Source organism: Rattus norvegicus, chromosome 1 (genome assembly GCF_036323735.1).
Source record: "Rattus norvegicus strain BN/NHsdMcwi chromosome 1, GRCr8, whole genome shotgun sequence".
Classification (NCBI taxonomy): Eukaryota; Metazoa; Chordata; class Mammalia; order Rodentia; family Muridae; genus Rattus; species Rattus norvegicus.
Window position 1 is genome coordinate 241,978,580 of NC_086019.1, and position 11,502 is coordinate 241,990,081.

An 11,502-nucleotide genomic window follows, 5' to 3' on the forward strand; every position below is an offset into this window, starting at 1 on the left:
AGGATACAAAGCGCTTCTGGGCCAGAGCTACACTCACTTCAGGCTCCTTCCTGGTTCTTTGAACTCAGATGATGTACCAAAGCGCTTTGAGGTAGAAGTCACTGTGACCCTTCTTCTCCTCCTGATCTTTGCCGTCCATCCAGTATCTGGGAGAACATGAGCATTTCACATCTTAGCAGCGCTGAGCAGAACAAACATACCTGAAAATAGAAAGAGAAAGCAACAACAACAACAACAACCAAACCAAAAAACCACCACAACAGCAAAAGGACAGGATTATGAGAGGCATAAGAGCCTGAGTTGTGGAGTCAAAGGCCCTAGTCAAGAGGCTTCCAAGTGGGCTTTGGTAAAGGCTTCTTAGCTTTTGCAATGACTCAGTTTTCTCATCTCTAGAACAGGGTTCTGCTTGCCTCAGAGCCAGGTCCCCTCTCCCAACCCAGCTTTGTGTTTCTCTTCCCCTTAGGGCAGATGAGGTCCATCTTATTCATCGATATATGCAGTGTAGGTCTCCGAATGGCTCTGCTGTCACTCTTCTGGTGGGGCACCCTCACAAACCCCAATGCTATTCTTCTATAGATTTAATAGAGGGAGGGCAGAGCCATTCAGAGACCCCTACACTGATATAGGTGCTATGGCAAAGCCATTGGAGACACCTATACTGCATATAAGATGTGGGAGGAAGCTTGGTGAGAGAGTTCAGAGTCGTAATACTCAGATGAACTGTAGGTTCACTTTGAAGGCATCATCAGGATATCACCAAACGACCCACTGTGGACACCTGGGAGAGACCTGTGGGAAAGACATGAAGCTGAGGTCCAGGAGAATAAATGCAGTCCCAACATGCTGGCTTTTACAGATGGATGGAGCCTGGGGACCATCACAACCCAGATGCTGGGGAGTTCAGGAGGTATACTTGGGAACTGGGATGTTGCAGACACTCAGAAGCTTTGGGTATACCCCCCCCCCCGCCTCCAGCTTCTGACTCTTTCTCAGACTCTTATACTGCATCTATCTTCTTCTGCCCCGGGAATCCAGTTGGGATTTACTGTTCATGTTCTGTGGATTAAATGTAGCCCTGGAAGGAAGAAGGGTTTTCCACTCTTCTGCCAACTGGGTCCTTCCTTCCTTCCTTCCTTCCTTCCTTCCTTCCTTCCTTCCTTCCTTCCTTCCTCCCTCCCTCCCTCCCTCCCTCCCTCCCTTCCTTCCTTCCTTCCTTCCTTTCTACATTTTTCTAATTTAATTATTTTAATAATTTACATTCCAGTCATTGCCCTTCCACAGTTCTTCCTCCCAATCCTTCTTCCCCTTGCCTCCAAGAGGGTGCTCTCCACCCCCCACAAGATTTCTCCTCTTCCTGGGGCTTCAAGCCTTTTAAGGATAAGCAAATCTTCTCCCACTGAGGCCAGACTAGGCAGACCTCTGCTATATATGTGTCAGGGGCCTCAGACTATCTTGTGTATGCTTCTGGTTGATGCCTCAGTCTCTGGGAGCTCCCTGGGGGGGCTGGGTTAGTTGAGACTGCTGGTCTTTCTATGGGGTTGCTCTCCCCTTCAGATTCTTCAATCTTTCCCCTAATTCAAGCACAGGGGTCCCTGACTTCAGTCCAATGGTTGAGTGTAAGTATCTGCTTCAGTCTCAGTCAGCTGTTGTTAGGGCCTCTCAGAAGACAGTCATGCTAGGCTCCTGTGTGTAAGCAAATCATAGCATCAGTAATAGTGTCAGGCCTTGGTGTGCCTCCATGAGATGGATCCCAAGTTGGGCTGGTCATTGGATTGCCTTTCCTTCAGTCTCTTCTCCATTTTTTTGTCCCAGTAGTTCTTTTAGACTGGAACAATTCTGACTTTTTTCATATATTAGTCTTTTAACAATTATTCTTTCACAATTTAATATATTTATATTTTCATCAATATATTTTTAATCATATTCACTTCCAGTAGCATCTCTTTTCAATTAAAACATTTATTTTATGTGCATGGGTGTTTTGTCTGCATATATCTGTGTACCACATGCATGTCTAGTGACATTGGAGTCCAGAAGAGGGCACTCGATGTCCTGAAACTGGAGTTACAGACAGTTGTGAGCTACTACGTGGGTGCTGGGAGTTGAACATGAGTTCTCTGGAAGAGCAGTCAATATTCTTAACTATGAAGCCATCTCTCTAGTCCCTCAGTACCTTTCATGTCTTCCTTCCATTCCCACCAAATCGCCACTTCTTTTTGACAAGTCCTCCCCATCTTATTTTCATGTGTTTCTCATGACCCACTTCATCTAATTAGTGTTGTCTGCAGCAGCATGTATGGGAGAGATAAAAATGAGGAATGACTCTCTCTACCCAGATAGCCATTTACTTCCTATAGCTCCTCACGGATGGGTGAAGCCTTATGAGCCCCTTTCCCACCCATGATGGATTATTGATATATCCAGTCTTGCGCAGGTAACCACAGATGCTGGACAGATCCCTAGTGCAGAAAAATCTTCAGGAATCTTACTCAGCTATGGGCTCTGAACATTAGAGTATTCCCTGTCTTCCAGACCTTCCAGGGAAGTTGTGCCCACTGGGACAATGGTGACGTGGTTATGACAGGGGTAACCCAACCATTATGTTGTTGGAGCTGAGACCCATTCCATTGTATGCAAATCATGTTTGGTACTGTAAGCTTCCTCAAAAGCCTATGAATTCAGGAATGCAATAGCAATACCACCATGTCTAGAAGAAAGAACTTTATAATAAACCTCATCATTTTAGATTCTTAGATTTTTTCTGCACCTTCCTCAGTGGCATTCCCCCTGAGGCTTGCAGACAGTGATGTTAATGTGCTATTTAGGACTAAAGATACAAATGAACATTTTATCACGTTGATAACGAGGGAATTTCTACATTTCTGCTGCCCACTGTCAAAAGAAACTTTACTGACAAATACTTAGATCAGCACTGATATGTGTGTGTGTGTTTGTATGTGTGTGTGTGTGTGTGTGTGTGTATGTGTGTGCTCATGTATGTATATATGTAAATATATACACATGTATGTACACACATATATATACACACATATATACACAAATAAATACTCATACATATATGTATAGCTATATATCAATATATATTTTGAATATATTCATATGAATATATGGCTATATATACACAGTCAGTTAGAAGGCAGTTTATAATATGTTCATCAGTGGTGGACTCCTCTTTAGAGTCTCTGACCTCCTTAGTCACAGGTGTTTAACTAAGTCTACAGTGCCACCAGGAATGGTTTCCTACAGTGGAGTGAGTCTCAGATCCAACCAAAAAGTTGTTGAGTTGCCCCCATGATAATCATGTCACCCTTGTCCCAGTGGGCGCATCTTACCTGTAAGGTCAGAACTGCAGCTTTCAGAGTCTAAAGCTGAGGAAGACTCCTGATGATGTTTCTGCACCCGCAGTTTGCCCAGCACCTCCTGGCACTATAAAAACAGGACAGCAGGGAGGAAATCTCCAGGTCGGTTCTATTTTAATTTCCCTATGCCTTGTAACTGAAACATGTGGTGTGTTCAATAACGGGGTCCTGCCATCTAGTTCTGATTGGCAACCAAATGCAACGGTGTACAGCTCACAGACCATAGAGAAGTTGAGATGATGCTTACAGACACTCTTCAACTCTCCATTCTAGCATCTTTGGTATAGGAAGGTACTACGCATGTTACCCAAAGAGAAATGTAAACACCAAGCCAGCCACAAACCTGTTGATCGTCAATGGTGTCCTGCCTGCAAGATATGGTAAAGCAATGGCAGCACAAAGTTTTGGGGCCTAATCTATTAGTATCTGATTTGACAAGGTCCATCCCACAAGATGCAAACCATATCTGGCACTGCTTGTGTGGCTGAGAGCCAGAAACTAGATAGCTCATGGACCTAGGATAAAACCAAATACTACTGTTCTATACAAAACAAAACAAAACAAAACAAAACAAAACAAAACAAAACGTAGTAAAAAAGACTCCTAATGATATTCTGCTATACTCGTAGATGAGTGCCTTGCTTAGCCATTATTAGAGAAGCTTCTAATGCAGCAGATAGGAACAAATATAGAAATCTGCAGCCAGACTCCCCCATGGTGGGAGAGAGAGAGAGAGAGGAGAAAGGAGAGAGGAGAGAGAGAGAGAGAGAGAGAGAGAGAGAGAGAGAGAGAGAGAGAGAGAGAGAGAGAGAGAGAGATGAGTGGGTTTCTTGTTCTTGTGCCTTCTCTTGGGCTCTTTTCCTTCTGTTGGTTTGTCCTATTCAATTTTGACATGTTAGTCTTTGCTTTATTTGATCATATTTTGTTTTTCTTTATTTTAATATTATATCTTAGGAGCCTGTTGTCTAATGAGAGACAGAATGGCAGTGGATTTGGATAGGGGCATAAGTGGTGAGGAATTAGGAGGAGTAGAGGGAGGATAAACTGTAATCAGGATATATTATGTGATATATTCTAGTCAATAAAAGAAAAAAGTAAGTAATGGAAGAGTAAAGCCTGTGATATGTGAAGTTATGCAACATAACCAGTTGTTTGTCTATGGAAACTGAGGAACAGGAAGTGGGTAGAATTCAACTATGAACTTTGTGTTTCTTGATAAATAGATACTGAAGAAGGGGGATATTATTGAATTCAATAATATCTATGGGAATGTCTGGTTGATTGTGTCATGATTATTGGATCTTAAGATCATTGGAAACACATGCCATCACTAAAGATGCTACATATAATACTAATATGTAACACTTCATGGGTGCACAGAGAGTATTATGAATAATAGTAGGGATAATGACCCATGTCTGCCTGAGCTCTCTTGTGTATGTGATGTATCTGTATTCTCATAACCCTGAACCATCCCTGATTACTCCTAGAGCTGGGCAGAATGGTGCACACATTACTTTTTGTCATCTTGGTCATGAATATACATACATAAATGAACAAATAATTCAAAAATTAAGTCCTTTAACTAGCACATTTTGGGTGTATTTATGAGGCTATTTCGGGAGGGGATTACTGAGGGAACGATTAGTAGCACCATTCCTTGGGTTGAGGTTTCAGATTGAGTAAAATGAGGAGAAAGCCGGCAAGCAGTGACACAGCCTTTCTTCCTGCATTCTGTGGAGATATGAGCATGCAGTGCATCACACTCCTGTTGCCATGGACTTGCCACGCTACCATGACGATCACGGTACAATGGACCACATCATCTCTACCATGATCCAATAACTTCCTATTAAGTATTTGGTAGCAGAGATAAAAAAGTACCTAGCATATATTTTGAAGAGATTTTCATGTACATAGAACCATGGCCTGAAACTTATTCTGGAAAAAAGACTGGGATTTCTTTTGACAAAGCCCTTGATCTATGTTTAGGATGTCATATAGACAGATATCTTAGACAGGTACCTGTGAAGTTGTTATTACTGTCAAACCACAGTTCCTCTATGGTTTTCCTTAGATTTCACAAAACCCTTTCCCTCTGTTTCTATTCTCAGTGGAACTGGCTCATGATACTATCACTGCGTCATATTTCTCCATGGCTTGAGTATTTGAGTCACCTTCTGATCTCAATTTTAAACACTTCATTCTTTTAACCTCTCTCTTAGACCTCTCCTCTCCTTTTATTTTATTGGTTTCCATGAATCCCCTATTAATTCTTGAGATTTGGTTTGACTCTGAGTTAGACAGAGTAGCTGAATACAGTTTTCCCCATCACTGCCTCTAAAGACAGATCGTTTAGAGATACTACGTGGGAAACTACTTTGAGAGCCTTAAACTACTACCTAGTAGAAGAAGTGAGGTTTTGATTATGCACCTTGTATGGAGGTTTTCACTGCTGAAAACAGGATCTAAATCTTCCCTTTTCTGGCCTTTCACTTGTTTAGTCAGTAATGTCTTTATTTGCGAATTCCAAGTGGTGGGCATGGAATTAGAGATTGGGCAAAGCCCATTGGGCTAGGTTGGTGCCTCAATCCCTCTACTGGAAGTCTTTACTGATAACAGGATGTGAACAGCTCAGGCTCTGCATCCCCCACTACTAATAGCCTTAGCTAGGGTCATCCTAATAGACATGATGCCTAATGATATTCTGTACTCAAAGATTGGTGCCTAACCCAACTCTCATCCAGGTTTCATCCAGCTTCTGTTGGAAACAGACACAGAGATTCACAGCCAAACATTAGGTGGAGCTCTGAGAATCCTGCGAAGAGTTGAGGGGGCAGGATTGTGGGAGCCAGTAGGGTCAAGCACACCCCAACATCCACAATTAACAACCCTGGACTCCTAGGGGCTCATTGAGCCTGAACCAACAATCAAGGAGCCTACATGGGTCTAACCTAGACCATCGGTGTATATGTTGCAGTGTCTAGCTTGGTGTTTTGTGATACTCCTAACAGAGGGAGCAAGGACTATTTTTGAAGCTTTCGCCTGCTTTTGGGACCTCTTTCCTCACACTGGGTTATGTTAATATGAGGAGATGTGCCTTATCTCATTGTACCTTGATATGCCATGTTTGGTTGATAACCCTGGGAGGCCTGCCTTTCTCTGAAGGGAAAGGAAGAGAAATAGATGGGGAGGGAGGCAGTCTGGAAGGGGGTACTGGGAAACTGCAGTCAGGGTGCAATGTATGAGAGAATAAATTAATAAAACAAACCAAAATGTGAATTTTCTTTTTTTCTTGGCCTTTCAGCAGCAGAAAGCCAAAGTAAAACCTGGCCCCTCACTCACTGCTACCTAAGGAAAGTTCTATTTTGGACAACATTTCCCTAGAAATATGAATGTTCTGTGACTACTACCAGCTTCCAATTTTATCTTATAATATTTGTCAGAAGGTTCAAAAAGTTTCCATATAAGTAAGACAATTATATTAATACTGGAAGTTGGAAAGCCATAGTTTAAGTGGGAAGTATTTATCCAATTTATCTTAAAAATCCTTAACTACATTATGGAATATTTTCAACCTATATCTCATACCAAGCTAATCAGAGTCTACTCTCAGAATCTAAGAAAGGTCATCTATCTATCTATGTATCTATCTATGTATCTATCTATGTATCTATGTATCTTCTATCTATCTATCTATCTATCTATCTATCTATCTATCTATCTATCATCTATCTATCTATCATGTATGTATGTATGTATGTATGTATGTATGTATCTATCTATCTATCTATCTATCTATCTATCTATCTGTAGCATTATGGTATGAGGAACAATAATAAGAGATTTTGTTAGCAGAATTTGGAAGGGGAAATTCTTGAGTCAAATCTCAAAACAGGTCAGGAAATACCAGGTCCTGATTCAAAAAAATAATTCTGAAATTATGTATGCTGAGTATTATTTTAACCATGACAAAAAAAGCAACAGATACTTGTTCTGGCATTAAACAGAAAATTGATAATAATGGAGTATGTGTGTATGAAAGTGTCCATGCATGTTTGTACACTTATGCATAGAGTCCAGAGGCCCATGCTGGATATCTTTTTAAAACTTATCCTCCACTTTGGTTTGAGAAAAGGTCCATCAATCTGACTGGACTGCTTGGCTACTAAGCCCCAGGCATTTCCTGTCTCTGCTTCCCCAGTACTGAGTCTACAGGCACAGCTTTTAAAATGTGTGCACTGGGGATTAGACTCGTGCTCATACAACAAGCACATTCCTGGCTCACCAGTCTTAATCACTTTAATCATGACATGGTTTGGCCTTGGAAGGTCATCTAAATGCCCATGGTGTGGCTAAGATGTGAGGTCTGATCCTTAGGGGGTTGTAGGACCCTGGCTCCTTTCATCTTTTTGCACTCTAGCTATGATGTGAGACACAATAAATATTTCTTCCCCGTAAATTGATTTTTTCAGGTCTTTTGTCATAGCGAAAGAAAGTTGTTACACACAATAGCCACATAATAGGCAGCAATAAAAAGAAACGAGCTCCCGAAATGTGCAATGGCATGGATATATCTAGCAGTGACTGTTTAATTGCACCCTCTGTAGCCATGGATACAAATGACTTCTGTTCTGTAGTGTTTGCTGGTTTCTCTTGCATAATTGCTTCCACCATGGTCCATCTCAAGTTACCAACAAACACAGGATCGGGAAGAGAGGATTCTTTTATATATATAGAAGAAGCACACAGGAATTAATCATGAGATTCAGAAAAATAATTCTGAAATTATGTATGCTGAGTATTATATTTTAAATATAATTTATTTGTTGTAAGTCTATGTAACTTGAATTTAAAGAATAGCTATCTTGTACTTTTAAAATTGAAAATAGACTTTTTTTCATACAATATATTTTGACTATGGTTCCTGTCCCTCAGCTCCTCCCAGATCCTCTCCACTTTTCTACCCACCCAAATCCACATCCTGTCTTTCTCTGTCTTACTAGTATACAAACAGGCATCTAAAATAATAATAAAAAATTACATAAAATAAAATCAAACCAGAATAGGACTAACCAACCAATAAACTAACCAACCAGAAGAAAAAAATGCTCATGAGAAATATATATGTGTATGTACATATATATATATATAATACACATACACACACAATACACACACACAGACACACACACACATACATACAGAGAGACACACACATTCATAAACACAGAAATTCCATAAAAACACAAAACTAGGAACCATAAAATAAATGCAAAAGAATAGTTACTTTTAATTGTGGTTTCCTATTTTTTAATATTACTTTTATTTTTTACAATCCAGCTGTTGTCTCCCTTCCAATACTCCCTCCCACAGTTCCTCGTCCCATTCCTCCGCCCCTGTTCCCATTTCCCTGACCCTGACTTCCCCTCCAGGCCTCCCTACTCCCTGGGGCCACAAGTCTTTCCAGTTTTAGGTGTTTCTTCTCTCACTGAGGCCAGACAAGGCAGTTCTCTGCTGTATATGTGTCCGGGACCTTGGACCAGCTCGTGTATGCTGCCTGGTTGGTGGCTCAGTATCTGAGAGAGCGCAGGGTTCCCAGTTAGTTGAGACTGCTGGTCTTCCTACAGGGTCACCCTCCTCCTCAGCTTCTCCTGGCCTTTCCCTAAGTCAACCACAGGGGTCCCTGACTTCAGTCCAGTGGTTGAGTGTAAGTATCTGCCTCTGACTCTTTCAGCTGCTGGTTGGGCCTCTTGGAGGGCAGCCATGCTAGGCTCCAGTCTGTAAGCACGCCATAGCATCAGTTTTAGTGTCAGGTCTTGAAGACTCTCCTAGAGATGTATCTCAAGTTGGGCTGGCCACTGGACTGCCTTTCCCTCAGTCTCTTCTCCATTTTTATCCCTTCAGTTCTTTTAGACAGGAACAATTGATGCCTGGTCTTTCTACTGGAGGTGGACTCTAGGAGTTCCTTCTGTGCACTGGTAGGCATTTAATCTACAGCTCCTCCCTTTGAGTTCTGAGAGTCTCTCACTTTCCAGGTCTCTGGTACTTTCTAGAGGTCCCCCCACCTCCCACCCCTCTCTGAGGTTGCATATTTCCATTCATTCTGCTGTTCCTCAGGGCTTCTCTCCTGTCCCTCCTCCCCCATACCTAATCATGTTCCCTTCTTCCCCTCCCTTTTCCCTTTCCCTCCCAGGTCCCTCTCTCCCCGTGCCTACTGTGACTGTTTTCTTCTTCCTCCCAAGTGGGATTGAGACATCCTTACGTGGGCCTTTCTGCGTATTAAACTTCTTGAGTTCTGCGGGTTGTAACTGAGGTATTCTGAACTTTTTTTTGGCTAATATTCACTTATCAGTGAATACATATCATGTATGTCCTTTTGGGTCTGGGTTACTTTACTCAGGATATTTTCTAGTTCCATCCATTTGCCTGCAAAATTCATTATGTCCTCATTTTTAATAGCTGAATAATATTCCGTTGTGTAAATGTATCCATGCTTCTGTTGTGGGACATCTCGGTTGTTTCCAGCTTCTGGCTATCACAAATAAGGCTGCTATGGACATAGTAGAGCATGTGCCCCTGTAGTATGGTGGGAAAATTTTGGATATATGCCCAAGAATGGTATAACTGGCTCTTCAGGTAGATCTAGTTCCAATTTTTGAGGAACCTCCAGACTGATTTCCACAGTGGCTGTACCAGTTTGCAATCCCAGCAGCAATGGAGGAGTGTTCCTCTTTCTCCACATCCTCACCAACATGTGTTGTTACCTGAGATTTTCATCTTTGCCATTCTAATTGGCGTAAGGTGGAATCTTGGCATCTTTTTGATTTGCATTTCCCTGATGAATAAGGACTTTGAATATTTCTTCTTGGCCATTTGAGATTCCTCTGTTGTGAATTCTCTGTTTAGCTCTGTACCCTTTTTTTTGATTGGGTTGTTTGGATTTTTGGAGGCTAGCTTCTTGAGCTCTTTATATACTTTGGATATTAGTCCTCTATTGGATGTCGGGTTAGTAAAGATTTTTCCAATCTGTAGCTTTTTGATTTGTCCTATTGACAATGTCATTTGCCTAGCTATTTTTAACAGTGCTCAGAGTTCCTCAATATGTAATGCTTGGCTTTTGCAAACTGGTATGGGTTAGCTTCAGAAGGACCCTAAATAGCCTTCCAAGATAGTATATTGACTGAAATAAAAGGCCAGCCAATAAACTGTAATATTTTAGCCAATGTACATAACTCTCCTGAGAGGCGAAGGTGATCTGTTGTGACAGAAATGCAGAAGTCTTGTTTGTTGGCTTCTGATCAATAGATGGGAACAAGTGGAAGAGAATGAGGAGGAACTTCTGTGACATTGGAAAAGTAATATATCATAATAAGATTTATCATTTTTAAAAATTGTATTTCTTGTTCCTATGTGTATATAGTGTATTATTTGTAGCATTTGTTTGTGTTTGTGCACATGTGGGTCCGTGTACACGTGCGTGCCATGGAGAGCAGAGGTAGATAGCATGTATCTTCCTCTATATGATGTTTTGAGACAGAATCTATCAGTGAGTTGAGAGCGTGCCAATTGGTTAGATTGACTGTCCGTTGAGCTTTAGAGATCTGTTTCCACCCATTAACACCAATGGGATTGTAAGCATCCTCCATGCCTCTCAGCTTTTACATAGGTGCCGGGGATCTAAACTCAGTTCCTCACGCATGTGCCGCAGACTCTTTACTGACTTAGCTGTCTCTCTAGATCTTTCATTAAGATCATATTTTCTTTAACTTTACTTGTGAAATCATTGCATTTCTTTTCATATAATATGCATCTTGATAAAAAAGAAGAGCAAAATGAACAAAACTTAAGAAGATGGGACCAGGATGTATCCCCAACCTTACACACACACACACACACACACACACACACACACGCACACACACATATACACATGCACACACACATGCACACACACATGCACACACATGCATACACACATGCATACACACACATGCACACACACAAACACACACAGACACACACGCACACACATATACACATGCACACACACATGCACACACACATGCACACACATGCATACACACATGCATACACACACATGCACACACACAAACACACA